The following is a 6,293-nucleotide window of genomic DNA, read 5'->3' as shown; positions in this document are numbered from 1 at the left end:
AAAGAGACTAAAAAAAAGTAAATTTATAGATGAATGATAAAAGGAAAAGGAAAAACTTTACACTCACTAATTGAATCCAGTGAAGTTACTGACACCCAACCACCTTCAAGTCATAAAAACAGCTATTTCAACAGGTTGAACTCGACACCCTACAGAGTATTTCCGGACCCTGATCAGACGCCTTTTGAACAAGGGTTAACAGACGTCCACTAGGCACCCAGGAGCTAGGCCAGCAGCTACCCACGAAAACAACCTGTTGCTGTAGAAAGCCTAGGGTGCCGACTTCCCTGGCTCTCCCTAGAAGCCATGGGGACCCCCAGTCCTGCCCCTGCCCCCCACCCCACCCCCGCTCGGCTCCGGAGTCGCCGCGCCGGGGCTGCAGGACACAAAAGAAAGCGCTCTGGGCGGGCGCGCGAAGCGCAAAGACTCCAGGAATCCGCCGCCGGGGAGAGGGTTGCCGAGTAACAAAACCTAGCCCAGCGAGAAGTGGGTTTCGGGCTGAGCACCCCCAGGCCAGATCCCAGCCCCCTCTCCGCGCGAGCTCTCGGGGGAGACTGTCCCGGGTCCCAGGCTCACCCGCCGCCGACCGCCTCTTCCAAGCTCCACGCGCCCCTTTGTTTTTCCGGCGGCGCGTGCTGGCTGGTTGCGCCCAGCACCCCAGTTCTCCATCTGGCGATCGCCCGAGGTTCCTGCACTGTACACGGGACGGGGGTGGGGCTCCCAGCCAGGTGCGCGTGCCCTTCCCCGTGCACAAGGAGGCCGCCCCCTGTGCACCCCATGCCAAAATCCCCCCCAGACTCCTCTCGACCAGGTCCAGCACCCTTCCAGTATTTCCAGTATGGCCCGCTGCAATGCACACAGCAGTCGACGAATTACTGAAAACTCAGCAGGGGAGTCTCAATGCCCCGTGTCCCCTGAGCCATCCCCGTGTTCCCCGAAAAGTATTACAACGCCCTGGGGGCCTCCTTTAGGCCAGCTGCCTTCCCGGGGAGTGATCCCACTACTCCAGGGCCCTAGAAGCAGCTCAAGCCGTTGGTTCCCACCAGCCGGAGACAGGGAGTCGAGGCCACGCGGCAACCGGAAAAGTTTGCGCGCTCCCTGCCCTCCCCGTCCACCGCGACCCCCATATCCCGAAGCCCCCTGGATGTCTGGCCGCTCTCGGGGGCTTAGGGTTCGCGCCACCTGCTGAGGGGCGCGGGGGAGGCACCCACGAACCTCTCCACTCCGCACTTTCTGGAAGGAGTGCGCTCAGCGCCCCGCCTCCTGTTGGGGCTCCTTGAGGGGCCGCTCCGTGCGCTCCACTCCAGCTCTCACCGCTCGGTGCCCGCGCCGCCTGCTCGCCAGGCTGGGCTCGCGGATGATCTGCGAGGGGGCCTCGGGGACCCCGGGCGCCTTTGGAGAGCCCGCCCCCTGTCCCGCTGCCGGCCGGCCTGGGCGGGGCGCAGACGGAGCAGCCGGCTGGTCCCCTCCCCTCGCGTGGGGCCCGAGCGCGCGCCTGCCTCGAGGAGGGCGAACAGGTTTCGGGGAGAACCGCCGCCGGAGCGGGGATGTTTCCTGAAAGATCACCCCCAGCGAGAGAGCTGAGCGCTCAGCCAGGTGCCCTGTGGAGCCAGGGTCAGGACACTAAGGCTGGGTCTCTGGAGGCCTTCGGGATCTGACTGAAGGGACAGCTTCACCCTGCGCTCCGGGGCACCTTCCGGGACCCGGACAGCGTCCATTGCCTGCAGTTGGGGACTCTAGCCACCCACCCTTCTGATTGCATCCACTTCACTTTGACCTGACAAGGCTCTGCTCTGAGAACATATTTATCCATTCTATGAATGCCTTTCTATCTCTGTAATCGCAGCTCAGAAAGGCATCTACGGACTTCTCCCGAGCGCTTTAGATGCTTGTTTTGCCAATTCCCATGACACTTTAAAAAAAAAAAAAAAAGGTAAAGCATTGGTTCCTTATGCATTTGAGAGCTGGACAATGACTACGGTGACACAGGAAAAATGCCTTTGAGTTGCAGTGCTGGGTAAGAGTATTGAACACTGACTGCCAAGAGAACAAGTCAGTCCTGGAGACAGTGAAACCAGATTGTTTCCTGAAGGCAATGATTTTGAAACGCCGTCTCATATACTACAGGCATGTGGTCAGTTGGGGCCAGGCCTTGGAGAGGCCATCTTAGTTGGAAGTACAGAGGGTCAGCGCAGGTGAGGGAGAGGTCAGATGAGATAAGTTGACACAGTGACTGTGACAATGAGGTCAGCTGTGTCAGAGACAACGAGGTTGGCTCAGGCTGAGACCAGGTTCAGAGCCATTGTTCATAGGGTGACTAGAAATTGTGGTTGACTCCAGGGCACATGACAACAACGTATCAGTCACACTGCTTAATTACTAACTAGAGTTATAAAAAGAATCGCTTGTCCCGACGTATATCACAAATACCCATACAAGGCCCTAACTATGCATTTTCTTTCTTTTTTTTTTTTAAATATGTTTTTATTTTAAATTTGTTTGCATAATCAGTGAAATACAGATTCCTCTGGTATTCCCTGCTCGCAGCCAAGATCCATCTAACATTAGCTATATAACATCCCTAATACCACCGCCTCTTCTAAATCCAGCCTGCACATCTGGCAGTTCTCTGTTGACATAGTGTTCCAAACGTTTTTGGATAATTTTCAGCAGAATCTTGCTTGCATATGATATTAATGATATTGTTTGATACTTTCCGCACTCTGTTGGGTCACCTTTCTTTGGAATGGGAACAAATATCACTTTCTCCCAGTCAATTCATTGGCCAGCTGACTGTCCTCCAGATTTCTTAGCACAACATAGTGAGCACATCCAGGGCAGCGTCTGTTGTTGAAATATGTCCGTTGGTATGCCGTCAACTCCTAGAGCCTTGTTTTTTACCAATTCTTTCAGAGCAGCTTGAACTTCTTTCTTCATCGCCACAGGCTGCTGGTCATCGGTTGTTTCATGAAATTCTTGTGTCTGCCAATTCCTTCTGGTACGGTGACTCTGTATATTCTGTATACAACTTCCATGTAAAATTTCTGCATACAAAATTCATATACATTGTGTTTCATTCACATACACTGCATTTCCCACATTCCTTCATTCGCTTTGTGCTTCAAAGGAGCCAAACTGTTCGTTTTGAGGAGCCTGCTGGGACCTGTGAGTTGCCAGCCATCCCCAGACAGTCTGCCTCCCTTCTAAGCTGTGAGTAGGAAGGTCTGCCATCCTGTAAATAAAGTCTGTCTTCCCCAGCGTGAGTCTACTCAGTGTCCATTCCTTATTTTCAACCTCGATTGAGAATGCAATCTGGAAAGAGAAAGAATGGTGGACATTCTTGGCAGTAGATGCTTAAGAAATACGTGTGAGGTGAATGAGTTTGGGAACTCTCTCTCTCTTTGGTTTATTTTGTTGTTGTAGCCATGCCCTGAGCTCCATTCACAGCCTCCCTCTGCAAAACAGAAGGAAGCCCTGCCCAGTGCTTGTCCATCCTTACAGTCCCCAGGTGCTCCATCCCTGGTTGTAACCACGGCGTCACTCCACCTTTCCCTGTCCTTCCCTGACCCTCAACCTCCTGCCTTTTCCCCTTGACTTTGGCTCCTCAGAGCTCTAGTGCACTATTCAGAGTCTTTTCTGACATCCCCCCTTCAGCCTTTTCTTCCTCCTCTGTCTTTGTATTAACCTTTGCATTCTTTATGGATGAGATTCTTGATTTCGCCCCACAGCTCATCTGGTCTTCATCCATTAGTGTTCAAGGACTCAAACTTGTTCGTGAGATAGCTTTTAAATTCAAGTGGGACAGACTCAAGGTCAAATTTTGGTCCTTTAGGTTTTGGTTTCATTTTCTTTAGCTTCAGTTTGAACTTGCATATGAGTAGTTGATGGTCTGTTCCATGCTCAGCAGCTGGTCAGGTTTTCACAGCTGACAGGGAGCTTCGCTAAGATTTTTGCACAGATGTAATCAATCTGATTCCTGAGTAGTACATCAAGTGAAGTTCATGTGTATAGTCACCATTCGTGTTTCTTTTTTTTTAATTTTATTACATTTTTATGTGTGTACTGTCAAATCAGATCTGACTGGTACAGGAGGAGATTGCCCCTCATTCTCCAGCACAGCATCTGGTGGATTCGAACCACGCGTACCTCTGGGATTGCAGTGCAGCGTCTTGCTACTAAGCCACCAGAGCTCCCCCATTCATGTACTTATAAAAAAGTATTTGCAATAAATAAATCATTGGTTGTCCAAAATTCTATCATTCTATCTCCAGCCTCATATCTTTCACCAAGTCCATGTTTCCTGACTACTGATTCTTCTTCCCTAGTCCCAAATTTTACATTCCAGTCATCCGTTATTATTCATACATCTCCACCTGACAAATTTTGGGCATGTTTCCAGAGGGACCAGTGCTTGCAAAGGGACATTGTGCTTGGAAGGATATAGAGACAGCGTAGGAGAGGAAGACCCTGGATGAGATGGACTGATAGAGTGACTGGGCTAATTGGGGCTAGATGTGTCAGAGACAGTGAAACTGGCTCAAGCTGGGACAGAGTTAAGAGCTATTGGACATAGGGTCACTATGAGTGGCAGGCCACTCGATGGCACTTAACGACAAAACCATGACTCTGCTTTTACAAGCAAAGGTTTGGGGAAAAGGTTGCTAGTTTTAAAATTTATAATGAGTTTGAATTTTTCCAGAATCATTCCAGAAAATTTTGAAAATGGCAACACTCACATAGAAATGACTGGGTGGCACCCAGAGGCTTTTAATTTTGTATGAGTCCTTGTGGTGTGCTGTTATCAGGTGCCAGTTGGGTCCACAACAATTCTATGAATTTATCCGGCTTCATCCTCAAGATCTCCGCCATGGTCAAGTCCATTGTTGCAGTCACTGTGTCAATCTAACTGGTGGTATGTTGTTGTTGTTGTTGGGCCTTCGTGTTAACTATGACTCATAGCAAGCCTAAGAACAGTAGATCTGAGCCCAAACCTATTGTCTGCCATCTTCACCATCTTTGATATACTTGAGTCCATTGTTATAGTCAACATGTCATATCATGTTGACCTATCAGCAAAATGCTAGCAGTTCAAAGCCCTCACTTATTCGAAGGAAGACAGAAAGATAGGCGGACTCCTCTAGGAAAGATGTCCTGCTAATGTTGACCCCATGGCAGCGGTTTTGGGGTGTCCTCTCCGCTGCTCCTCCATGTTGTCATTGTGCACCTCTGAGTTGAATCTGGTAACTGAGCCCCTAGAGGGTTTTTCAGAGGCAGTGAATTTCACTGGTGAATAGTTCCCATCTTTCTCCCTCACAATGACTGGTGGATTCGAACCGCGGGCCTTTGTGTTGGCAATACAGCTCCTTACCAACAAGCCACCAGAATGCCATGTAGGAAGAGCATTTTAAAACTGAGGCCGGGTGTGACTGCCTTGTACTTTCCCATCATTCTGCCTGTCATTCTGTAGACTTTCCGCTCCACCCCTGACGGCTTCCACAGGAAACGATTGTGGTCTCATCTGGCTTCCAGTGTGCATGGCACTGCTACAAAGCATGTGACTTTGGTAGTTACCCAATTTTCAGAAAATACCCCTAAAATGGTCTTTCTAACCTGGTGCCTTACAGGGCCACAGCCTTTGCAGCAGTACCTTGTCCTAATACCTCCCTGTAAGCTCTGTAAGCATCAGGCCATCCCATAAGCACCCTGCCGCTGGTCTTGGTGTTATTAGGTGCCATGGTATCAGTTCTGAAGTGTAGAAACCCAAGTACAGTAGAAGGGAACACCTTCCAGCTTTGCACCATCCTAAAAATCATCTTCAAGCATGAGTCCAGTGTTGTAGATACTGTGTTGTTCCAGCTCCCTGAGTCCTTCTCAGCCTTTATGTATGAACAGTTTGGGGACGACGCACTGTTGCACCTGTAATTTGTTTCTCTCGCGACACCTCACATTGATGCTCCAGGTAGACCACCTTTCTGGGTAAGGCCCACCGTAGTGGTAAGCCTCCTTAAAGAAGCCCCTTCTGGTCACTGTACTCCTTAGGACAGATGCGTCAAACCTTTCTCACTGTGACTTTAAGTGCTGAAACTCACCAAAGCTGTATTTCTGCATCTTACAAATGAACATAAGTCACCATGAATGTAAATGTTGTTGTTGTTGTTGTTGTAATGTGCCATCGAGTCGCTTGCGACTCATAGCAACCCTATGTACAACAGCCCTAAACTCAGCTCTGTCCTGTGCCAATCGCACCGCCTCTGACACTCCCATCCCAATTATCCCAGTCACTGAATCAATTC

Source organism: Elephantulus edwardii, unplaced genomic scaffold, assembly GCF_000299155.1.
Source record: "Elephantulus edwardii isolate Elephantulus edwardi_28Jun2011 unplaced genomic scaffold, EleEdw1.0 scaffold00035, whole genome shotgun sequence".
NCBI classification, from domain to species: domain Eukaryota; kingdom Metazoa; phylum Chordata; class Mammalia; order Macroscelidea; family Macroscelididae; genus Elephantulus; species Elephantulus edwardii.
Note: the sequence above shows the minus strand (reverse complement) of the source record.